The following is a 26,389-nucleotide window of genomic DNA, read 5'->3' on the forward strand; positions in this document are numbered from 1 at the left end:
CTGTGTATGTGGAAGTTACAAGAGACACTATAATGGACCGACTGTTGGTAGTAAAACAATAAGTGAAGCACTTAAACCAGGCTTGTAGCATAATCAAAAAACAATATGAGAGAGCTGTAGAAACAAAACAATTATGAGAGGCTGTAGGACAAAACAATTATGAGCCTGTAGGGACAAAAACAATATGAGAGACCCGGTAGGGCAAAACAATATGAGAGGCTGTAGAAACAAAACAATATAGAGCTGTAGGGACAAAACAATATGAGAGCTGTAGAAACAAACAACTATGAAGCCTGTAGGAAAACAATATGAGAGACCTGTAGGACAAAACAATATGAGAGGCTGTAGAAACAAAACAATATGAGCCTGTAGGACAAAAACAATATGAGAGCCGTAGGGACAAAAAATATGAGAGCTGTAGAACAAACAATATGAGAGGCTGTAGGGACAAAACAATATGAAGGCTGTAGGGACAAAACAATATGACCTGTAGGACAAAACAATATGAGAGGCTGTAGAAACAAACAATATGAGAGCTGTAGGGACAAAACAATAGAGAGGCTGTAGAAACAAAACAATATTAGAGGCTGTAGAAACAAAACAATATGAGAGGATGTAGAACAAAACAATATGAGGGCTTGTAGAGACAAAACAATATGAGAGGCTGTAGAAACAAAACAATATGAGAGCTGTAGGGACAAAACATATGAGAGGCTGTAGAGACAAAACATATGAGAGACCGTAGGGACAAAACAATATGAGAGACTGTAGGGACAAAACAATATGAGAGGCTTGTAGGACAAACAATATGAGAGACCGTAGGGAACAAAAACTAAATGAGAGGCTGTAGAGACAAAACAAATGAGAGGCTGTAGAACAAAACAATATGAGAGGCCTGTAGAGACAAAACAATATGAGAGACCGTAGGGAAAAACAAATGAAGGCTGTAGAGACAAAACAATATGAGAGGCTGTAGAGACACAAAACAATATGAGAGGCTGTAGAAACAAAACAATATGAGAGACTGTAGGGACAAAACAATATGAGAGACTGTAGGGAAAAAAACAATATGAGAGGCTGTAGAGACAAAACAATATGAGAGACTGTAGAAACAAACAATATGAGAGACTGTAGAAACAAAACAATTTGAGAGGCTGTAGAAACAAAACAATATGAAGACTGTAGGGACAAAAACAATATGAAGAGGTCCTGTAGAGACAACAAAACAAAATGCCCCTTTCGACGTATTATTTGGTCCCCTTGTTCTGTTTATGAGTTTKGGGTTAGGGGTTTGGGTTTGGGGGACTTACTAGATCAGTGTTGTTGAAGTACCAGACAGCAGTGCTCTCAGCATCCAGAGGATCTCCAAACACCTCCGTACTGTTTTCTGGAGGACATCAAGAGAACAAATCAGTCTCAGAAATAATCTAGATGTTAAGACATGAATTTTACTTCAAGAGTTAAAGGCCATGACCAAGAGAAGCGACCAACCTGGCACCCCACCATGACCCCTGCAACAGCAGCCAACCTGGCATCCCACCATGCCCCCTGCAACAGCAACCAACCTGGCATCCCACCATGACCCCTTCAACAGCAACCAACCTGGCATCCCACCATCACCCCTTCACAGAAACCAACCTGGCATCCCACCATGACCCTTCAACAGCAACCAACCTGGCATCCCACCATGACCCCTTCAACAGCAACCAACCTGGCATCCCACCATCACCCCTTCACAGAAACCCAACCTGGCATCGCCACCATTGACCCCTTCAACAGCAACCAACCTGGCAAAGCACCATGGGACAGAATACAAATGTAATTATTCAGGATCAGACTAGCCTCACAGATTATCCATTATATTGACCTGATAGTCAGCAGAGGGAGCACCCCCCTATCCACATTGTAGGGACAGTAGTGGAGAAGGTGGAACGTTTTAAGTTCCTCAGCGTACACCTCACGGACTAACTGAAATGGTCCACCCACACAGACAGCGTGGTGAAGAAGGCGCAACAGCTCCTCTTCAACCTCAGGAGGCTGAAGAAATTTGGCTTGCCACCTAAGACCCTCACAAACTTTTACAGATGCACAATCGAGAGCATCCTGTCTGGCTGTATCACCGCCTGGTACGGCAACTGCTCCGCCCACAACCGTAAGGCTCTCCAGAGGGTAGTGAGGTCTGCACAACGCATCACCGGGGGCAAACTACCTGCCCTCCAGGACACCTACACCACCCGATGTCACAGGAAGGCCATAAAGATCATCAAGACAACAACCACCTGAGCCATAGCCTGTTCACCTCACTACCATCCAGAAGGCGAGGTCAGTACAGGTGCATCAAAGCAGAGAGACTGAAAAACAGCTTCTATCTCAAGGCCATCAGACAGTTAAACAGCCATCACCAACATTGAGTGGCTGCTGCCAACATACTGACTCAACTCTCTAGCCACTTGAATAATGAATAATTGGATGTAAGAAATGTATCACTGGGCCTCCCGGGTGGCGCAGTGGTCTAGGGCACTGCATCGCAGTGCTAGCTGCGCCACCAGAGTCTCTGGGTTCGCGCCCAGGCTCTGTCGCAGCCGGCCGCGACCGGGAGGTCCGTGGGGCGACGCACAATTGGGCTAGCGTCGTCCGGGTTAGGGAGGGTTTGGCCGGTAGGGATATCCTTGTCTCATCGTGCTCCAGCGACTCCTGTGGCGGGCCGGGCGCAGTGCGCGCTAACCAAGGGGGCCAGGTGCACGGTGTTTCCTCTGACACATTGGTGCGGCTGGCTTCCGGGTTGGAGGCGCGCTGTGTTAAGAAGCAGTGCGGCTTGGTTGGGTTGTGCTTCGGAGGACGCGTGGCTTTCGACCTTCGTCTCTCCCGAGCCCGTACGGGAGTTGTAGCGATGAGACAAGATAGTAATTACTAGCGATTGGATACCACGAAAAATTGGGGAGAAAAGGGGCTAAAATAATAAAATAAAAAAATAAAATAAATGTATCACTTTAAATAATGCTACGCCCTGCAGCGCAGGGCGCACTGTTTACATACCCTACATTACACATCTCATATGTATATACTGTACTCTATACCATCTACTGCATCCTGCCCTTGCCATTCGGCCATCTCTCATCCATATATTTATATGTACATATTCTTATTCATTCCTTTCCTTTACACTTGTGTGTATCAGTATATTACTGCACTGTCGGAACTAGAAMCACAAGCATTTCRCAACAGTCACATTAACATCTGCTAACCATGTGTATGTGACCAATAAAATGTGATTTTATTTTATTTTATTTGATACTCTGGTGGGTGCTCTAACAATGAAAATAAATGTCTTCAAAAATGGAAGGCAGTTGGGAGGAGGCAAGATCAGGTGGGACCATTCTAGCCAATGAGAGGGCAGATAGGGTCTGAATACTTTCCGAATACTTTCCGAATGCACTTGACTTTTTTCACATTTTATTAAGTTACCTTATTCTAAAATATATATATTTTTCTCATCCATCTACTTACACACAATAATGACAAAGCGAAAACAGGTTTTTAGAAATGCAAAAAAAAATTTTTTAAAGACTCAAGGCTGTAATCGCTGGCAAAGGTGCTTCAACAAAGTACTGAGTGAAGGGTCTGAATACGTATGTAAATGTCATATTAGCCTTTTTTATTTTTAATACATTTGCAAAAACAAAAAAACAATAACTGTTTTTGCTTTGTCATTATGGGGTATTGGGTGTAGATTGATGAGGGGGAAAAACTCTGATCCATTTTAGAGTAAGGCTGTAACTTAACAAAATGTCAAGGGGTCTGAATACTTTCCGAAGGCACTGTACGCGTGTACAACAGGCACAACGGTTTCCACTAGTTACCACAGTCACAAAATCATAATGGCCTATATCGTAAAAATGCATCTAATTTAAGGTTAGCATTATTCACATGAAGAACCAACACCTCTCCAACCTCATCAACACAGAAACATGTTCATCTCTGTGGTCACATGAAGAACCAACACCTCTCCAACCTCATCAACAACACAGTGGTTATTTCCATCACCTTCTACTAAAGTATTGTTGAGACTATTCCACCTAATTCACTGTAGTATCTTTACGACTATTTCTCATGCTTTATCTCTGCAAGATAATGGGCAATAAATTACTGTTCTTCTCCTTTTCCTTCTTACTACAGTATCATGTTGACATTTTCACTTGTTTCACTACAGGCTACAGTATCATTTTGAATATTTCACCTTTTTCACTAGACTATAGTATGTGACCCGATTCAGGAAACTAGGCGTATGTCGCAAGCCACGACTTCACAGGAGAGCTGTTTGAACGTAAAACATTTTTTWAAATCAAAATATGTTTTTGGGGCAGAAATGACTTCTGGAACATGTGAACTTTCATGTGCCTTAATAACAAACTTGTATGCCATCTGTAAATACGAATACAATTGTTAAATTACAAGCCTTGTTGGTAAAGCCACAGAAAAAGTTGGCAACCGTCCCACTAGTTATGATTGGCTGAGATAATGAGTGCGCTGGACATGCCAAGAGAGAAGTTCGGATTTGTCTGCCATAGCAGGCTTCTGTCTATTTGAGCTCGTCAGTCTGCGTTGGTAATCCTGAAATGTATTGTGTAGTAGAACTGCATAAGTGTTGCTCTCCATTTTCTGTCTTAAGCTAAGACAAAGAGGAGCTCTTCACTAGATACCAAAACATTCAACAGGTGATTTTCTCAAACGTGAGTTTACAAGTTGATTACCTTTCAAAGCATAATTACTTTCCCATTGTTCCTCAAATGCAGTGTATGATATAACATTTTGTAGCTATGAGTCTCTACTTTTATCCAATGTAAAAAACACCATTTCACATGTTTGCTTCATCAGACCGAAACCAGGTGGTGAGTCACAAATAGTTTTGACTATTTGACTTGTTTCACTACAGACTGCAGTATAATTTTGACTATTTCACAGATCCACAGATGATGCAATCTCTATTGCACTCCACACTGCCCTTTCCCACCTGGACAAAAGGAACACCTATGTGAGAATGCTATTCATTGACTACAGCTCAGCGTTCAACACCTTAGTACACTCAAAGCTCATCAATAAGCTAAGGATCCTGGGACTAAACACCTCCCTCTGCAACTGGATACTGGACTTCCGGAAGGGCCGCCACCAGGTGGTGAGGGTAGTTAACAACACATCTGCCATACTGATCCTCAACACTGGAGCCCCCCAGGGTGCGTGCTTAGTCCCCTCCTGTACTCCCTGTTCACCCACGACTGCATGGCCAGACACAACTCCAACACCAGAATAACAACCTATCCCTCAACGTAACCAAGACTAAGGAGATGATTGTGGACCACAGGAAAAGGAGGACCGAGCATGCCCCCATTCTCATCGATGGGGCTGTAGTGGAGCATGTTGAGAGCTTCAAGTTCCTTGGTTCCCACATCACCAACAAACTATCATGGTCCAAACACACCAAGACGGTCGTGAAGAGGGCACGACAAAGCCTATTCCCCCTCAGGAAACTAAAATGATTTGGCATGGGTCCTGAGATCCTCAAAAGGTTCTACAGCTGCAACATCGAGAGCATCCTGACCGGTTGCATCACTGCCTGGTAAGGCAACTGCTCGGCCACCGACCACAAGGCACTATAGAGGGTAGTGCGTACGGCCTAGTACATCACTGGGGCTAAGCTGCCTGCCATCCAGGACCTCTACACCAGGCGGTGTCAGAGGAAGGCCCAAAAAATGGTCAAAGACAATTTTGCAAGCGGTACCAAGCGGTACCGGAGTGCCAAGTCTAGGACAAAAAGGCTTCTCCACAGTTTTTACCCCCAAACCATAAGACTCCTGAACAGGTAATCAAATGGCTACCCAAACTATTTGCATTGTGTGCCCCCCCCAACCCCTCTTTTCAGCTGCTGCTACTCTCTGTTTATCTTATATGCATAGTCACTWYAACTATACATTCATGTACATACTACCTCAAAACTACCTCTACCAGTGCTCCTGCACATTGCCTAACCGGGCTATCTGCATTGTGTCCCGCCACCCACCAATTCAATTAAGGGGCTTTATTGGCATGGGAAACATATATTAACATTGCCAAAGCAAGTGAGGTAGATAATATACAAAAGTGAAATAAACAATAAAAAACCATCCACTACCCGCCAACCCCTCTTTTACGCTGCTGCTACTCTCTGTTCATCATATATGCATAGTCACTTTAACCATATCTACATGTACATACTACCTCAATCAGCCTGACTAACCGGTGTCTGTATGTAGCCTCGCTACTTTTATAGCCTCGCTACTGTATGTAGCCTGTCTACTGTATGTAGCCTGTCCTTTTTACCTGTTGTTTTATTTCTTTAACCTATTGTTCACCTAATAACTTTTTTTGACACACACACACACACACACACACACACACACACACAACACACACACACACACACACACACACACACACACACACACACACCACACACACACACACACAACACACACACACACACACACACACACACACACACACACACACACTTTTAACTTTGAACAAGGGAGAGCCCGGTTTGTTGTTTTGAAAGTTTTTGAAAGTCTGAAAAAGTGTTCGGTTGAAAAAGTTTGGTTACTAGCTACCTTTTGAATTTGGATCCTGCGACGCAGTTAGCCTCAGTTGCTGGGACCGCTACTATCGGTCCAGGGATCATGCCAACCGAAGGTCTGAAGAGCTGCTTGGCCTAGAAGCTAGCCTAACTGCAACTACAGTAACTATCAAGCTAGCCAGGTTTCCTTGACAGCTTGAACACAGCCCGTGACGCAGTTAGCCCTTGTGGCTGAGACCATGGATTGTACCAGGCTTGTGGATGTCTAAATCCCTGCTGTTTATTTTCATCTGCACTAGGACCTACCCTGTCTGGAACTATGTGGAGTACCAGCGTTAGCCTACATTGCTACCATGGCATCCAAAGCCAGAGGTGGGAGTAATGGAGAAGACAGTGTTTCYTTATCACAGGTGAAGGATATTTTAAACAAACAAAAAGGCTTCTACAAACAGTTGTTACAACAACAGGAAAATAACTTTAACAGCTTTGTCCAAATACTGATGGACTCAACAAAATAATGGATGATCTGGCTAGAGAGGTCCTTAAAAACAGTTTGCACTGCTCAGAAGGAAAGGTGGATTTCCTGAAATAGATATTCAGCAAGATGACAACAAACTGGAAGTCCACGTGAGATGACATCAGCACTGTCTGTGAATGATTACAGATGACTGGGAAAACAGACTATCTAGAGGGACAATCCAGGAGAAATAACATTGTTGTGGATGACATGCCAGAGTCTTCACATGAGAACAGAGTCTCAGTGAGAAAAATCTTTACTGAAAAGCTGCAGGTGGATCGCACCGACTTGTCTGGAATACCTGTAACCTAGGTGACAGACCCAGGCCGATAGTGGTCAAGTTCCTGAGGTTTAAGGACAAGATGACTGTTCTGCAGAGAGCCAAGAACTTCAGAGGAACCAACATTTTCCTCAATTAGGACTTTTCTGAAGCCTATCCCAGCCATGAAAGCTTAAGTTGGTAGGTAGGTCTTACCTAAGACGGTAGAGGCTATACACATACAGTGGGTAGATTAGTAGCTAGGTCTTACCTAAGATGGTAGGGGCCATACACATACAGTCATACTGGGTGACATAGTCAATCTGGTAGTCAGAGTTGATGGGGTAGTAGTCGGCCAGCTTCAGCATCTTCTTGAAGGCATCATAGATGAAGATGAAGGAGATGAGGCAGGAGAAGCCCTCCTCTGTGAATCGGGTGAAGTACTGAACCATGTAGCTGGCGTCAGTAGCAACCAGCAGCAGACAAAAGAACGCAGACCACAGACCAATCCACAGCCGGAACTCCAGATAGTCAAAGTCATTGTCTCTGGAGGAGAAAGAGAGGGATAGAGAGAGGAGAGGGAATCACCATGGTGTTAGTTACTGTAACAACAGTAACCATGACCATAATTCAACCATGGTTAGTTAGAACTTCAGATTGTCAAAGTCATTGTACATGGTTAGACAGAACCCCGTGATTGTCAACATCATTGTACATGGTTAGATAGAACCCCATGATTGCGGAGTAAAGTGAAGATCCTAACTTGCTGAAGTTGAAGAGGAGCCTCTCGAAGACCAGAACAGGTCCAGTGCTGCTGAGGATGGTGAGAGGCTGGCCAGCCAACAGACAGAAGATCCCTCCAGATACTGCCGTGCCCAGGAAGCTCTCCAACACACCCTGGAGTAAACAGTAGAACACAGTAGAACAGATCTTTAAAACATTAGAACACATCTATAGTGCATTATAACAGAGTGTAACCCTAACACAGAAGCAGAGTAGAAGAGTGCCGCAGGGAGTTGAACACCCCTGATCTACATCCTGATAGGTTAACACCCCTGATCTACATCCTGATAGGTTAACAGCCCTGATCTACATCCTGATAGGTTAACAGCCCTGATTTACACCCTGATAGGTTTAACAGCCCCTGATCTACATCCTGATAGGTTAACACCCTGACTACATCCGTGATATTTAACAGCCTGATCTACATCCTGATAGGTTAACACCTGACTCTACATCCTGATCTAGAGTTAACAGCCCTGATACATATGCAGCCTGACTACATCGAGCAGGTAGCCTAGTGGTTAGAGCGTTGGGTCAGGAACCAGCAGGTACCTAGTGGTTAGAGCGTTGGGCCAGTAACCAGCAGGTAGCCTAGTGGTTAGAGCGTTGGCCAGTAACCAGCAGGTAGCCTAGTGGTTAGAGCGTTGGCCAGTACCAGCAGGTAACCTAGTGGTTAGAGCGTTGGGCCAGTAACCCAGAAGGTAGCCAGTGGTTAGAGCGTTGGGCAGTAACCAGCAGGTAGCCTAGTGGTTAGAGCGTTGGGGCGCAACCAGCAGGTAGCCTAGTGGTTAGAGCGTTGGGCCAGTAACAGCAGGTAGCCTAGTGGTAAGAGCTTGGGCCAGTAACCAGCAGGTAGCCTAGTGTTTAGAGCGTTGGGCCAGTAACCAGCAGGTAGCCTAGTGGTTAGAGCGTGGGCCAGTAACCAGCAGGTAGCCTAGTGGTTAGAGGAGTTGGACCAGTAACCAGCAGGTAGCCTAGTGGTTAGAGCGTTGGGCCAGTAACCAGAAGGTAGCCTAGTGGTTAGAGCGTTGGGCCAGTAACAGCAGGTAGCCTAGTGGTTAGAGCGTTGGGCCAGTAACCAGCAGGTAGCCTAGGTTAGGGGGGGGGTAAGAGCGTTGGGCCAGTAACAGCAGGTAACTAGTGGTTAGAGCGTTGGGCCAGTAACCAGAAGGTAGCCTAGTGGTTAGAGCGTTGGGCCATAACCAGCAGGTAGCTAGTGGTTAGAGCGTTGGCCAGAACCAGCAGGTAGCCTAGTGGTAGAGCGTTGGGCCAGTAACCAGCAGGTAGCCTAGTGGTTAGAGCTTTGGGCCAGTAACCAGCAGGTAGCCTAGTGGTTAGAGCGTTGGGCCAGTAACCAGCAGGTAGCCTAGTGGTTAGAGCGTTGGGCAGTAACAGCAGGTAGCCTAGTGGTTAGAGAGTTGCCAGTAACCAGCAGGTAGCCTAGTGGTTTAGAGCGTTGGGCCAGTAACCAGCAGGTAGCCTAGTGGTTGAGTGTTGGGCCAGTAACAGCAGGTAGCCTAGTGGTTAGCAGCGTTGGCCAGTAACCAGCAGGTAGCCTAGTGGTTAGAGCAGTTGGGCAGTAACCAGCAGGTAGCCTAGTGTTAGTTCGTTTGGGCCAGTAACCAGCAGGTAGTCTAGTGGTTAGACCATTGGGCCAGTAACCAGCAGGTAGCCTAGTGGTTAGAGCATTGGGCCAGTAACCAGAAGGTAGCCTAGTGGTCAGAGCGTTGGGCCAGTAACCAGCAGGTAGCCTAGTGGTTAGAGCATTGGGCCAGTAACCAGCAGGTAGCCTAGTGGTTAGAGCGTTAGGCCAGTAACCGAAAGGTTGCTAGATCGAATCCCTGAGCTGACAAGGTCGTTCTGCCCAKTTAACCCACTGTCCCTAGGTCGTCATCGTGAATAATAATTTATTCTTAACTGACTTGCCTAGTTAAATAAAGGTTAAAAACATTTAAAAAATGAACACCCCTGATCTACATCCTGATAGTTTTACACCCCTGATCTTTTAAAATATATATAAGAATTGATCAACTCTACAAGCCACACTAGACTCTATTATTATGGTGGAATATTGTAATACTGTTTTAAATACCTCTATGGACCGTAAAGGAAATCACACTACAAACTATTACCCTCAGGCACTTAAGGAACTCATGAATGTCATGGATATATTGGAATTAGTGGATATATGGAGGCTTAAATACCCTGACCTAGTGAGATATACATGGCAGAGGCTTAATCAAGCTGGTCGCCTTGATTACTTTCTTATGTCATTCTCTCTGGCACCAAAAGTAAAAGTGTTGATAGGGGACAGAATGAAGTCGGGCCATCACATAATTGGCATATATATTACTCCAAGTGGGCGAGGATATTGGAAATTTAATCAAAGCCTACTGGATTTAACAAGGACAGAAGAATTTATAACAGCATTTTTCCGACATAACATAGGTACAGGAGATCCCCTTATTGTATGGGACACTTTTAAATGTGCCTTTAGAGAACATTCAATTCAGTACTCATCTATAAAACAAAAGCAATTTAGGTCAAAAGAGTGCATATGAACAAAGGATATTGAAGGACTAACAGTACAGATAGATGGCCATAAAAACTGTACCATAGAGGCTCAGTAAATTAGAGGAAAAAGAAATGGAGGAACTTATTCAAGAAAGATCCATTGTAATATATTATAAAAATAAAGATCTGTACAGAAAGACTCATGTGAAGGCCAAATTACAGAGGAGGAACTTGTTGATGCAATTAAAGCCTTTAAGGCTGGGAAAACTCCAGGGCTGGATGGCATACCAGTGGAGGTATACCAAACCTTTTTAGATATACTTAGAGGACCATTATTAGCATGTTTTAACCACTCCTATATAAACGGTAGATTATCGGACACGCAACAAGAAGGTCTGATATCATTATTACTGTTTCTATGTGGATATATTTTACAGAAGTGTATATGGGGGAAGTGATGCAGACAATTACATTGATGGAAGCAACAATCTGCAATATTAAAGCTGATCCACCAATAAAAATAAAACACACCCCTGATCAACATCCTGATAGGTTAACACCCCTGATCTACATCCTGATAGGTTAACACCCCTGATCAACATCCTGATAGGTTAACACCCCTGATCCACATCCTGATAGGTTAACACCCCACTACATCCTGATAGTAAAGATCAGACCCTTTTTTAAATGTTTTGCCTAAAATGACATACCCAGATCTAACTGCCTGTAGCTCAGGACCTGAAGCAAGGATAGGCATATTCTTATTACCTTTTGAAAGGAAACACTTTGAAGTTTGTAGAAATGTGAAATTAATGTAAGAGAAGATGACACATTTATTTTTTTATTTATTTTTTCACCTTTATTTAACCAGGTAAGCTAGTTGTGGAGTGATAGATGAGCAGATGATGATGAGCAGATGATGGTGTGTAAGTAGTGATACTGAGGTGCAAAAGAGCAGCAAAGTTAATAAAAACAATATGGGGATGAGGTAGGTAGATTGGGTGGGCTATTAGATCTGGATAAAAGATAATATAAACAATAAAATATCTACAGGATCAGTGTCCCTAAACCGGAACGGTTGTTGCTCAATATGCGATATTGTGGCTAGAAAACGTTGTAAACAACAGCCAACTTTACGGGACATAAACATGTCTTATATGGGCAGAAAGCTTAAATTCTTGTTAATTTACCTGCAGTGCCCAATTTACAGTAGCTATTACAGAAAAAACATACCATGCTATTGTTTGAGGATAGTGCACAACAACAAAACACTTGTATCATGGCAACTGATTTGATACATTCACCTCTGAAGGTAAATAATGTACTTGCATTCAGTAATCTTGCTATGATTTGTCATCCTGAAGGTCCCAGAGATAAAATGTAGTGTAGTTTTGTTTGAAAAAAATCTATTTTTGTATTCAAATGTAGGAATTGGGTTCTACAGTTTGACCCCACTRCTGTCTCTGGCTCCACACCCACCCCGCCCGGCCATCTAGACGTGTGAAGGTTGTGTTGTGTCTTTTCTGTAGGGAAGCTAATGAACATTCATGTATGACATTCTTGTGAGTGTGTAAACTTAAATGTTTTATTACCATAGCATTTTGTTATGTTCTCTATGTTCTCTATATTAATGACAGCCAAGATAGCATAGCAGTTCAGACGTCTTTGTCTTGTCGTATGTATATATATATTTTTCCCTTCGTCTATATTACGTATATATTTTTTACCTCAGTTTCAACATACTCTCCTGCAACCCGCCTCAGCCAATGTGGTATGGATCTGCTATGTTAGACTCCAGCCCTGCTCAATATGCCTTAGCATGCCCATTTGTTTGACCTCCCACACATGCGGTGACCTCACCTGGTGTAAACGATGTCTCTAGAGACAAAACCTCTCTCATCGTCACTCAATGCCTCGGTTTACCTCCACTGTATTCACATCCTACCATACCTTTGTCTGTACATTATGCCTTCAATCTATTATTCCGCGCCCAGAAACCTGTTCCTTTTACTCTCTGTTCTGAAGGCACTAGACGACCAGTTCTTATAGCTTTTAGCCGTACCMTTATCCTACTTCTCCTCTGTTCTTCTGGTGATGTAGAGGTTAATCCAGGCCCTGCAGCGCCTAGCTCCACTCCCATTCACCAGAGGCTCTCATTTGTTGACTTCTGTAACCGTAAAAGCCTTGGTTACATGCATGTTAACATTAGAAGCCTCCTCCCTAAGTTTGTTTTACTCACTAATTTAGCACACTCTGCCAACCCGGATGTCCTAGACATGTCTGAATCCTGGATTAGGAAGGCCACCAGAAATCCTGAAATTTTYATCCCTATCTATAACATTTTCCAACAAGATAGAACTGCCAAAGGGGGCGGAGTTGCAATCTACTGTAGAGACAGCCTGCAAAGCTCTGTCATACTATCCAGGTCTGTGTCCAAACTATTTGAAATTCTACTTCTAAAAATCTACCTTTCCAGAAACAAGTCTCTCACCGTTGCTGCTTGTTATAGACCACCTTCTGCCCCAGGTGTGCCCTGGACACCATATGTGAATTGATTGCCCCCCATATATCTTCAGAGCTCGTACTGTTAGGTGACCTAAACTGGAACATGCTTAACATCCCGGCCGTCCTACAATCTAAGCTAGATGCCCTCAATCTCACACAAATGATCAATGAATTTACCAGGTACAACCCCAAATCTGTAAACACAGGCACCCTCATAGATATCATCATAACCAACCTGCCCTCCAAATACACCTCTGCTGTTTTCAACCAGGATCTCAGCGATCACTGCCTCATTGCCTGCATCCGCTATGGGTCTGCGGTCAAACGACCATCCCTCATCACTGTCAGACGCTCCCTAAAACACTTCTGCGAGCAGGCCTTTCTAATTGACCTGGCCGGGTATCCTGGAAGGATATTGACCTCATTCCATCAGTAGAGGATGCCTGGTTATTCTTTAAAAGTGCTTTTCTCACCATCTTAAATAAGAATGCCCCGTTCAAAAAATGTGGAACCTGGAACAGATATAGCCCTTGGTTCACTCCAGACCTGACTGCCCTTGACCAGCACAAAAATATCCTGTGGCGTACTGCATTAGCATCGAATAGCCCCCGCAATATGCAACTTTTCAGGGAAGTTAGGAACCAATATACACAGGCAGGTAGGAAAGCTAAGGATAGCTTTTTCAAACAGAAATTTGCACCCTGTAGCACTGATCTACATCCTGGCCCTTCTTTGGACACTGTGTTAACTAACCTCCAGACGAGCTTCAATGCCTTACAACACTCCATCCGTGGCCTCCAACTGCTCTTAAATGCAAGTAAAACCAAATGCTTGCTCTTCAACCGATCACTGCCCGGCATCTCACTGCCCGGCATCTTATTTCGCAACAAAGCACCCTTCACTCATGCTGCCAAACATACCCTCTTAAAACTGACTATCCTACCGATCCTTTACTTCGGCGATGTCATTTACAAAATAGCCTCCAACACTCTACTCAGCAAATTGGATGCAGTCTATCACAGTTCCATCCGTTTTGTCACCAAAGCCCCATATACTACCCACCACTGCGACCTGTATGCTCTCGTTGGCTGGCCCTCACTTCATATTCATTGCCAAATCCACTGGCTCCAGGTCATCTATAAGTCTGCCTAACTAGAAGCCCCGCCTCATCTCAGCTCACTGGTCACCATAGCAGCACCTACCCATAGCACACGCTCCAGCAGGTATATTTCACTGGTCACCCCCAAAGCCTATTCCTCATTTGGCCACCTTTCCTTCAAGTTCTCTGCTGCCAATGACTGGAACGAATTGCAAAAATCACTGAAGCTGGAGACACATATCTCCCTCACTAACTTTAAGCTCACAGATCACTGCACCTGTAAATAGCCCATCTGTAAATAGCCCATCTGTAAATAGCCCATCCAACTACCYCATCACCATATTGTTATTTATATACATTTTTTGCTCCTTTGCACCCCAGTATCTCAGCTTGCACATTCATCTTCTGCACATCTATCACTCCAGTGTTTATTGCTAAATTGTAATTACTTCTCGACTATGGCCTAGTTGTTGCCTTACCTCCCTAATCTTACCTCATTCGCACACACTGAATATAGCTTTTTTTCTATTGTGTTATTGACTGTACGTTTGTGTATTTCATTTGTAACTCTGCGTTGTTTGTGTCGCACTGTTTTGAAAAAGATAATGAAAAACAATGAACCCATGTTTTGGTTTGTAATTTGAAAAAAGGGAAAATGGCTGTTCTTGAACATGGGGTGAGACATTCCTACACATTTACTAGAGAACCATTTCGGATTTAAGTATAACTTTTGTATGACTGAATCCTTTAGTGAGAGGTCTAATGCTTTAATATTTAATCATTTCTGTCCTCCAAATTCCTATTAATTATATAAATAGTCCCTTTTAATTTGGTCTGAATTGCCATTCCAAATMAAATTGATCTAATGTGATATATTCTCCAACATTAATTTCACATTTCCACAAACTTCAAAGTGTTTCCTTTCAAATGCTATCAAAAATATACATATTCTTGCTTGAGGTCCTGAGCTAAAGGCAGTTATATTTGGGTATGTAATTTTAGGAGAAAAAAAATAAAACAATGGGTCCGGGATGTAGATCAGGATTGTCAAACTATCAGGATGTAGATTTGGGGTATAAAACTATCAGTGATATTATGTCGATTATGGATTTTAAACTATCAGGATGCAGTTCAGGGGTGTTCTACAATCAGTGTGTAGATCAGCGTTGTTAAACTATCAGGATGTAGATCAGGGTCGTTAAACTAAACTATCAGGATGTAGATACTGATAGTTTAACTGGGAGGAATCTGAAATCAAAGAGTTTAATGCAGTTCATAACAAAGGTCTCAACATGCTTGACAGAAGAGATAGCCTGACCTGCATGTTGTCGGTGGCGTCTCCTAGCAACCCTCCGAAGGTGATGGCGTTAGTTACGGTTCCTAGGTAGATGAACAGGATGGCCGACAGTGCCTGGATGTGGAACGCATCGTAGAAATCACTGGCGAAGAATGGAGCTTTCCTTTTGATGTCAAGTAGGAGGCCTCCACAAAACCTGAATATCATGAAGAAAAACAATCTGGTTGTCCTTTCCTGCCCTGTCCTGACTCACTAACCTATCCTGAGACTCATACATTTTATTGGTTGAGAAACGGGAGTCGAGGTGCAGCAGTATATATTTTTTATCATCATTGAAACGATAATGATCACACACCTTTAAAAAAGTATTATTTTATTCAATCAACTATTAAAAGCTTGATCAGTTTCAGCCTTCATCAATGGCCTTCATCAGTACAGTGTTTTATTAGTTGACTCACCTGCCTGTCTTCTTGAGCTCGTCTCCCACGGCGTGCCCTCCCCCCCCTCCCCCATCATGGGGCGTGTTTCCGTTCATCTGGCCGCTGTCGCCTCCAGCGTACATGTTCTTCCTGAGAAGCACAGTATAGAGGACTATAGTATAGAAACACATAAAACAGCATATCATGTCAGCAGATGGATGCTAACCTCTTGTCAGCAGAGGGTACAGACTTGGGCGGTTCTATCCTGATGGCCGGGTCCCATTCCCCCGGGGGCAGAACGATCACCTCATCCAGAAACTCATCGATGCCAGCCAGCAGATCCTCTCTGTCCTTCGCCTTGTACGCTATGTCATGGAACACCTGCATAAGACAAAGTCGTCAGTTCAACAACACTTGGATTTGAATTGGCTTTTTATTTTCATATTTATGTCGTTTGTTTTGTCTCTTGGAAAGTAGAAAGTTAATGTTCAAATTGTCTACTGATTAAATTAAATATGAAGTGAGAGCTGGCAGTTGGTGCCCAGTAGGGGGCCTCAGTGAGTTCTCAGAAAAAGCTGGAAAAAACAAAGCAGTTGTGAATATCAGCAACATCTCAGCTGGTTTGGACTGAATGTGAATGTTCAACTAGTAGACATCATACCTGTATAGCATTCATCTGACTGATTTATACAGGCAGCATAGTATTTAGTAGGGACTCAGACATGTATTCAGCTGGACACCTTGCTCTGTGCTGCTTACCTCACTGACATCATAGCTGACACCTTGCTCTGTGCTGCTTACCTCATCTGACATCATAGCTGACACTTGCTCTGTGCTGCTTACCTCATCTGACATCATAGCTGACACCTTGCTCTGTGCTGTTTACCTCATCTGACATCATAGCTGAAACATTGCTCTGCTTTACCTCATCTGACATCATAGCTGACACCTTGCTTTGTGCTGCTTACCTCATCTACATCATAGCTGACACCTTGCTTTGTGCTGCTTACCTCATCTGACATCATAGCTGACACCTTGCTTTGTGCTGCTTACCTCATCTGACATCATAGCTGATACCTTCCCATAGGGCAGTGCACTTTGTCCGGGTTAAGGGAGGGTTTGGCCGGGGTAGAATTTGTTCTTAACTGACTTGCCTAGTAAAAAAAAGTAAAGGTTAAATACATTGCTCGGAAACCTTGTTCTGCTTACCTCATCTGACATGAGTGTGGCGATAGCTCTTCCTATCTCATGATAGGACTTGGCTTTTCCTTTGGGTCCTAAAAGGATGAACAGGAATCTGAGGATGAAAGACCAAAGAAATTACACTATGATGTCAAACCGTAACAAACTCTAGTTTACATATACATTTATATATTAACCTGGTGGGGACAGGGACTTCTGTAAGAGCTCCCAGCATCACGGCCTGCTGTAGACGGACAAATGCCACAAAGGGGGCGTCCAGGAAGTCTACCTCTCCAACGAGAACGTTGGATGCCTCGGCGTCTCGGGGAAGCTTCTTCATGAACTTGTTCTTCAGCTGAAACGGAGAATAACAGAGGACATTTAGTGACACCTTTAGCCTAGCTAACAGAAACCCTAACCCTAAGTACAGTTGAAGTCGGAAGTTTACATACACCTTAGTCAAATAGATTTAAACTCAGTTTTTCACAATTCCTGACATTTAATCCTTGTAAAAAAATCCCTGTCTTAGGTCAGTTAGGATCCCCACTTTTTTTAAGAATGTGAAATTTCAGAATAATAGTAGAGAGAATGATTTATTTCATATTTTATTTCTGTCATCACATTCCCAGTGGGTCAGAAGTTTACATACACTCAATTAGTATTTGGTAGCATTGTCTTTAAATGGTTTAACTTGGGTCAAACGTTTCGGGTAGCCTTCCACAAGCTCCCCAAAATAAGTTGGGTGAGTGCACCAGTCCCTCCTGCAGCAAAGCACCCCCACAACATGATGCTGCCACCCTGTGCTTCACAGTTGGGATGGTGTTCTTTGGCTTGCAAGCCTCATTTTCCTCCAAACATAATGATGGTCATTATGGCCAAACAGTTCTATTTTTGTTTCATCAGACCAGAGGAAATTCTCTCCAAAAAGTACGACCTTTTTCCCCATGTGCAGTTGCAAACCGTAGTCTGGCGTTTTTATGGCGGATTTGGAGCAGTGGCTTCTTCCTTGCTGAGCGGCCTTTCAGGTTATGTCGATATAGGACTCGTTTTACTGTGGATATAGATACTTTTGTACCTGTTTCCTACAGCATCTTCACAAGGCCCTTTGTTGTTGTTCTGGGATTGATTTGCACTTTTCGCACCAAAGTACGTTCATCTCTAGGAGACAGAATGCGTCTCCTTACTGAGCGGTATGACGGCTGCGTGGTCCCATGGTCTTTATAATTACATTTACATTTAAGTCATTTAGCAGACGCTCTTATCCAGAGCGACTTACAAATTGCGTTCTATTGCTTGTACAGATGAACGTGGTACCTTTAGGCGTTTGGAAATTGCTCCCAAGGATGAACCAGACTTGTGGGGGTCTACAATTATTTTTCTGAAGTCTTGGCTGATTTATTTTGATTTTCCCATGATGTCAAGCAAAGAGGCACTGAGTTTGAAGGTAGGCCTTGAAATACATCACAAGTACACCTCCAATTGACTCAAATGATGTCAATTAGCCTATAAGAAGCTTATAAAGCCATGACATTTTCTGGAATTTTCCAAGCTGTTTAAAGGCACAGTCAACTTAGTGTATGTAAACTTCTGACCCACTGGAATTGTGATACAGTTTATATTAAGTGAAATAATCTGTCTTTAAACAATTGTTTGGAAAAATTACTTGTGTCATGCACAAAGTAGATGTCCTAACCAACTTGCCAAAACTATAGTTTAACAAGACATTTGTGGAGTGGTTGAAAAACGAGTTTTAATGACTCCAACCTAAGTGTCTGTAAACTTCTGACTTAAACTGTATCAGAGGAGAGATGACTCGTAACACCTTCAGCCCAGCTAACTGAAACCCAGGGAGGGAGCTCAACATTAGCTGGGACCCCGATCAGTAAATCACCTTCCCACATTCCAGCCAAATACAAAACCAGGAGATCAGCAGAGCAGAAGCCAGCCTTCCTGTTCCTAAGCAGTCCTGGGAAGTTTTACACCCAGCATGGGACCTGTTCTCTGACAGATTTACCACCCAGTATGGAACCTGTTCTCTGACAGATTTACCACCCAGCATGGAACCTGTTCTCTGACAGATTTACCACCCAGCATGGAACCTGTTCTCTGACAGTTTTACCCACCCAGCATGGAACCTGTTCTCTGACAGATTTACCACCCAGTATGGAACCTGTTCTCTGACAGATTTACCACCCAGTATGGAACCTGTTCTCTGACAGATGTACCACCCAGCATGGAACCTGTTCTCTGACAGATTTACCACCCATCATGGGACCTGTTCTCTGACAGATGTACCACCCATCATGGGACCTGTTCTCTGACAGATGTACCACCCAGCATGGGACCTGTTCTCTGACAGATGTACCACCCAGCGTGGAACCAGATGATGATAATAGTAATAATAATAATATAACCAGCCAGGTCACAAGTGAAATTATTTTCTGTATTCCTAAACAAAATCACCAGTGCATGAAGATATGCAAATAATGAATTGCATAAAAAAAATATTTGTGGAAATATATTTATGACAAGATTTAAAAACAGTATTTTGTTCATTGTATCAGTGTGACGTAGAAGTCCGTCACTGGCTGCGGGCAGCATTTGGTATTTTAACTTCTTATGGCTGGGGGCAGTATTGAGTAGCTTGGATGAATAAGGTGCCCAGAGGTGCCAAGAGTAAACTGCCTGCTCCGCAATCCCAGTTGCTAATATATGCATATTATTAGTATATTTGGATATAAAACACTCTGAAGTTTCTAAACTGTTTGAATGATGTCTGTGAGTATAACATAACTCATATGGCAGGCAAAAACCTGAGAAAAAATACAACCAGGAAGTGGGAAATCTGAGGTTGGTCGATTTTCAACTCAGCCCCTATTGAAGATACAGTGGGATATTGGTCATGTTGTACTTCCTAAGGCTTCCACTAGATGTCAACCGTCTTCAGAAACTTGTTTGAGGCTTCTACTGTAAAGGGGGCTGAATGAGAGGGGATTGAGTCAGAGGTCTGGCAGAGTGCCAGGAGCTGGTCACGCGCATTCACATGAGAGGTAGCTCCCGTTCCATTTGCTTTTTCTGAATACAAAGGAATTCTCCGGTTGGAACATTATTGAAGATTTATGTTAAAAACATCCTAAAGATTGATTCTATACATCGTTTGACATGTTTCTACGGACTGTAACGGAACTTTTTGACATTTCGTCTGCAACTAGTGAATGCGCTTCGTGAGTTTTGATTTGTTTATCAAACACGCTAACAAAAGTAGCTATTTGGACATAAATGATGGACATTATCAGTTTTTTTWAACATTTATTGTGAACTGGGATTCCTTGGAGTGCATTCTGATGAAGATCATCAAAGGTAAGTGAATATTTATAATGTTATTTCTGACTTCTGTTGACTGCACAATATGGCGGATATCTTTTTGTCTTGATTGGGCTCTGAGCGCCGACCTCAGATTATTGCATGGTTTGCTTTTTCCGTAAAGCTTTATTGAAATCTGACACAGCGGTTGCATTAAGGAGAAGTGGATCTAAAATTCCATGTATAACACTTGTAATTTTGATCAACATTTGTTATGAGTATTTCTGGAAATTGACGTGGCTCTCTGCAAAATCACCGGATGTTTTTGGAACTTAACGCGCCAATGTAAACTCAGATTTTTTAATATAAATAAATGGGGCAGCATTGTGTTTAGCTGTGGATGGGGTAGCATTGTTTTTAGCTGTGGATGGGGCAGCATTGTTTTTAGCTGTGGATGGGGCAGCATTGTGTTTAGCTGTGGATGGGGCAGCATTGTNTGGATGGGGCAGCATTGTTTTTAGCTGTGGATGGGGCAGCATTGTTTTTAGCTGGCCCATAAGGTATACGTTTGATGGCAGTACTKTTGTTCTTGTTCCAGAATCACTATGTAAATTAACACCCTTGCACAGAAGAACTTTTGCAGCTCTGACATCTTTTTATTTTGATAGAGGTTAGGTTTTCCAGTTTAGCYTTCTGGCCTACTCTACGTGACAATCAGACACTGTATTGTGCCCATTCTCAGACAGTCGCTCCCCCGCTGGACTGGCTTTATCTCCAGATATCGAAAGCCATTGAGGAAGTACTTGGTTTGAACATCGGTGGTTTTCCAAACTGAAGTCACATGCACCATTATCAGTTTCTATCTGGTTGCTGGCATCCATTCAGCCATTGACAACAGAATAGCATATTTTAATTGTACTTTTATTGTGTTACTAGTTTTTGCATAGTAGCCAGAGGAATGCTGCCGCATAAGTGGTCATGTGCTGAATGATAAACAGGAATAACACAAACTCATCATTACACTTCTTCACCCTCCTTATCATTCAGTTAGGCCTCATTTAACTTAAATTGTGAAGTAAAGAGCACAATTATCACCCTTTCATCCAATTATCATTCATTCAGTGAGGAGAGAGAGAGACGCATTAGTGCCTGGCTGGGTACCAACGTCCTACAGCACATTGTCTTGGAGCCTGGCTGGGTACCAACGTCCTACAGCACATTGTCTTGGAGCCTGGCTGGGTACCAACATCCTACAGCACATTGTCTTGGAGCCTGGCTGGGTACCAACGTCCTACAGCACATTGTCTTGGAGCCTGGCTGGGTATCAACGTCCTACAGCACATTGTCTTGGCGGATTAAGTTAGGAATACAATCATTTAGGAACAGTCAGGGAAGGAGAAGAACATAGCTTTTTCAGGGGTGTAAACCATGATGAATGCTTTCACATACACTTGACTATTTAAGCTACTGTGATTTCCTTTCCAAAAACGTCTGAACGCTTGGATAGCGATCAGTGTGATTGATAAAGCAAGCATCATAGAGTACCATAACACACTCTGTAATAAACCTTCGACCCTGGAGAAAAACCATGTAACATGTTATTAAAAAACCTTTTCTCAATAGGGGAGGGCGCTGTTTTCACTTTGTAAAAAATCGTTCCCAAACTAAACTGCCTCGTACTCAATTCTTGCTCGTACAATATGCATATTATTATTACTATTGGATAGAAAACACTCTCTAGTTTCTAAAACAGTTTGAATTATATCTGTGAGTAAAACAGAACTCATTTTGCAGCAAACTTCCTGTCAGGAAGTGAGAAATCTGAAATCGGGGGCTCTGTTCCAGGGTCAGCTGCTATTGAATTTGCATGGAATCTATGGTCTATCAGATGCACTGCCTACGCCTTCCCCTAGATGTTCAGTAGGCCAGTGAGAGTGGAATGGGGTGTACACGCTCTATCTGAGGCCGAATAAGACCTGTTGGAGTGCCGCGACCGACTCTTTCCTTTATTCTGCATGCGCGAAAGGGACCCCTGGATTGCATTCTGAAAAGATTTCGTTATAGGCGTTAGATATATCCGGCTGTTTTATTGATATATGTGTTAAACATAATCCAACTTAGTTTATATTCAAACCGACTTATATCAGTTTATATTCAGTTTATTCGATTTTCTGTATTTTCTTTGTTTGCGTTCTGGTGCAGTTGGACACTTCTGTGCCGATGGCTAGCGTTGCCCAGCGTTCTACAGATGAAGAGGGCAATCTACAACCAAACAACGATTATTCTGGACAAAGACCCCTTGTACAACATTCTGATGGAAGATTCAAAAGTAGGAAACCATTTATGATGTATTTTCGTATTCTGTCGAAAATGTGTGTCGTCGCATACTTGGGCGCTGATTTTGACGCTGTCTACTAAACGTAAGCTAATGTCTGTACTAAGGTTATTTAAAAACATCTAACACAGCGGTTGCATTAAGAACAGTGTTATCTTTCATTTGCCTGTCCAACATGTATTTTTTAAGTAAAGTATATGATTAGTTATTTGATTAGATGATGTGAGCGTCAGAAAATATATCCGGATAATTATTTGTGGCAGTTTGGATACGTATTCACATTGTTCAACCACGAATTGTACCGCTAAATATGCACATTTTCGAACAAACCTATATTATGGTATTGTGTAATACTCCCGTCCACACTCACTGAAAGGCGTAGCGAGTGCGAAATTCAAAAAATATTTTTGAGAAATATTTAACTTTCACACATTAACAGTCCATCTACATGCAAATGAAAGATAAACATCTGTGAATCCAGTCAAACATTCGTCCGATTTTTTAAAATGTTTTTACAGCGAAAACACCAACGTATATTTATGTTAGCTCACCACCAAATACAAAAAAAGCACAGACATTTCTTTCACAGCACAGGTAGCTTGCGAGAAAACCAACCAAACTAACCAGAACCAACACAAACTAACCAAGAACAAACTCATCAGATGACAGTCTTATAACATGTTATTCAATATAAATCTATGTTTTTGTTCGAAGAATGTGCATATTTGAGCTATAGGAATCAGTTATTTCATGTGCAGCTAGCAACGCATCAGCAGCAGCTCCGTCACAAAATAGCACCGAAGCACCAGAAGTAATGTATAGAGGACCAACGTGGAATACTAAATACTCATGCATAAAACATTTCTGAAAAATGCATGGTGTACAGCAAATGAAAGGACAACATCTTGTGAATCCAGCAATATTTCAGATTTTTTTAAGTGTTTTAAGACAGCGAAAACACATATTAGCATATATAGCTTACCACCAATAGCCTGAAAACACAAGCATTTACCAGCAGCAAAAGTTAGCGATCGTAACAAACAGCAAAAGATATATCATTTTTTGACTAAACCTTGAGTAAGCTTCATCAGATGAACAGTCTATAACATCAGTTATACATACACTTATGTTTTGGTTCGAAATGTCATATTTAGAGCTGAAATCAGTGTTATACATTGTGCTAACGTAGATCTTTTTTCCCAGAATCGTCTGGATATTTTTCAAACTCACCTATTCTGACCAAATAACTATTCATAAACATGACTAAAAAATACATGTTGTATAGGAAATGATAGATACACTAGTTCTTAATGCAATCGCCGGGGGTTAGAATTCTAAAATAACTTCATTACGACATCCAGCTTACGTTATAGCGAGAGCGTGCCCAAAAATCTGGGCGCTACTAATAGTACACATGTTCGACAGATATATGAATAGCAATCATAAATGGGTCCTACTTTTGATGATCTTCCATCAGAATGTTGTACAAGGGGTCCTTTGTCTGGAAACATCGTTGTTTGGTTTTAGAATGGCCCTTTTTCCCTCACGAATTAGCAAGCAAAACTAGCCAAGTGCCGCTAAGCTCTCCCTTCGTGAACAAACGCAGTGAACGGAACAGCGCAAAAACTCCCGAAGAAAATCAATAATCTGATTAAACTATATTGAAAAAACATACTTTACGATGAATATTGTCACATTTTTATCAAATAAAATCAAAGCCGGAGATATTACACGTCTATGAGGGAAAGCTTTTCAGAAGCCAAAGCTGATGTCCATCCCGCGTCATCCTGAACAGAGGAAATTGGGGTCCTGTCATTCCAAGAGGCCTCTTTTCACCCATAGAAAAGAGCTAGAGACCCCATTTCACCTCTCAACCAGCTATTGACATCTAGTGGAAGGGCGTATGAAGTGCATGTATAGTCATAAATCCAAGGCAAAATGATAGGGAGGGCTGGAACAGAGCCTGCGATTTGAGATGTTATTTTCACTTCTGACAAGAAATTTGGCTTGCAAAATGAGTTTGTGTTTTACTCACAGATATAATTCAAACGGTTTTAGAAGCTTGGATAGAGGTGTCTTGTTTCTATCCATAGTATATTATAGTTATTGCATATTGTTAATGAGCAAGAATAGAGTCACGACAGGATGCTCCGTTTATTAACCACGGGTACGTGTGTGAGCGCGGATAGCTGATAAAAGGCAAACCAGATATTGCATGATTTTTTCAACCATAACCCAATGTAGTGAAATACATCAAGCACGCCCGTTCTCATCAGAATGGACAGTGCCCATGTTCTGCTTAGTAATCCTCCAAGTCAGGTTAATAGGGAAGGTACTGTCATCATGTGAACGTGAAGGCGTTCTCGCAGAATGTTAGTGGAAATAAACTGTTTAGAGTGAGCTTTATGTGGTTTACTTACGCTATCCCTAACGTGCGCTTGAGATAATGCGGTGTGCTGAGAGAATGCAGTCTATTGTATGAATAGAGACTAATAATAAAAATGACTGATGCTTGTGCTTTGTGCGCGCTCGTCGAAACACTTAATATAATATGCAAATATTGGCCTCGCGTATTCCACATGATTTCTTTGTCTGTTCATTTTCTGGACTCGAGAGTAACACCGTGTATTGTATCGACTTCTATTATTACTATCGGTACATAAGAATAGTTATTACATGCAATGAGTCACCTTAGTCGTAAAGGTTTTTCCTACCTGATAAAATGATTCTGTTCAGCTGGGGGTTCTATGCTGCTTTTGGTGAGACTTAAGTGTATGTAGTGCGCAATGTAAAATCTATGATTGTTGAATGTACCTGAAAATCACTGACACATCTTTTCAGACAAACATCTGCATATAATCAATTCTTTTGAGAGCACCACGGCATCACATTCTTTGGCCCATGGATACTCGTCTGGTTCTTGAGTATATATAAGTGACTTGATTTATAATACATTTATATTTTATGGTCGAATTTGTTGATAAGATTCAGAGCAGTAGACATGACTATGGTTGAAATAGGGCGGGATTGGCGTCTCCTTTTGATCTATCGTGGCTTTTGAATTAGTATATATCATAAACGTGAGTAGTTTTGCGCCTATGATAACAACATATGTCTAAAACTATCAGGTAATATGAATATGCGCTGGCACTCTCACAATGCACTGCTGAGAGTACTTGCATTTCTGAGATTGTCTATCTGGGATCTGTGTGTGATTTGGTCAGAATATTAGGTGGAAACATGATGCTAGTAAGTACACTTGTGGCGCAGCTGACTGGAGGCTAGGCTAGCATGCGCTAAGGTGCAGGCTTGTTTACCTGAGTGGAGCGGGTTGCTTCCCGGCATCTCGGGATGGAGTACGAGTAGCTAGAAGTTAACTGAGCTCACTGTGGTAACAGTTCAGCTCGATATGGTAACACATAAATCAACTGAACGCTGTGCTACATCACGTAGGTATAGCGAGCCAGATGTAAACTGGAATGCTGTGGGCTAGGATGGGATCAGCCATGTAACACGATTGTTAGTAGGCAACTAGAAAGCTGGGGTACTCTACGCATGTAACAACCGTA

General features: G+C 42.5%; 1 pseudogene; it reads right to left on the reverse strand.

Moving 5' to 3' along the window:
* LOC112069330 (electrogenic sodium bicarbonate cotransporter 1-like) overlaps positions 1-26,389 on the reverse strand; it is a 129,200-nt pseudogene that overhangs the window by 45,340 nt on the left and 57,471 nt on the right.

This window comes from Salvelinus sp. IW2-2015, unplaced genomic scaffold, assembly GCF_002910315.2.
Source record: "Salvelinus sp. IW2-2015 unplaced genomic scaffold, ASM291031v2 Un_scaffold988, whole genome shotgun sequence".
Classification (NCBI taxonomy): Eukaryota; Metazoa; Chordata; class Actinopteri; order Salmoniformes; family Salmonidae; genus Salvelinus; species Salvelinus sp. IW2-2015.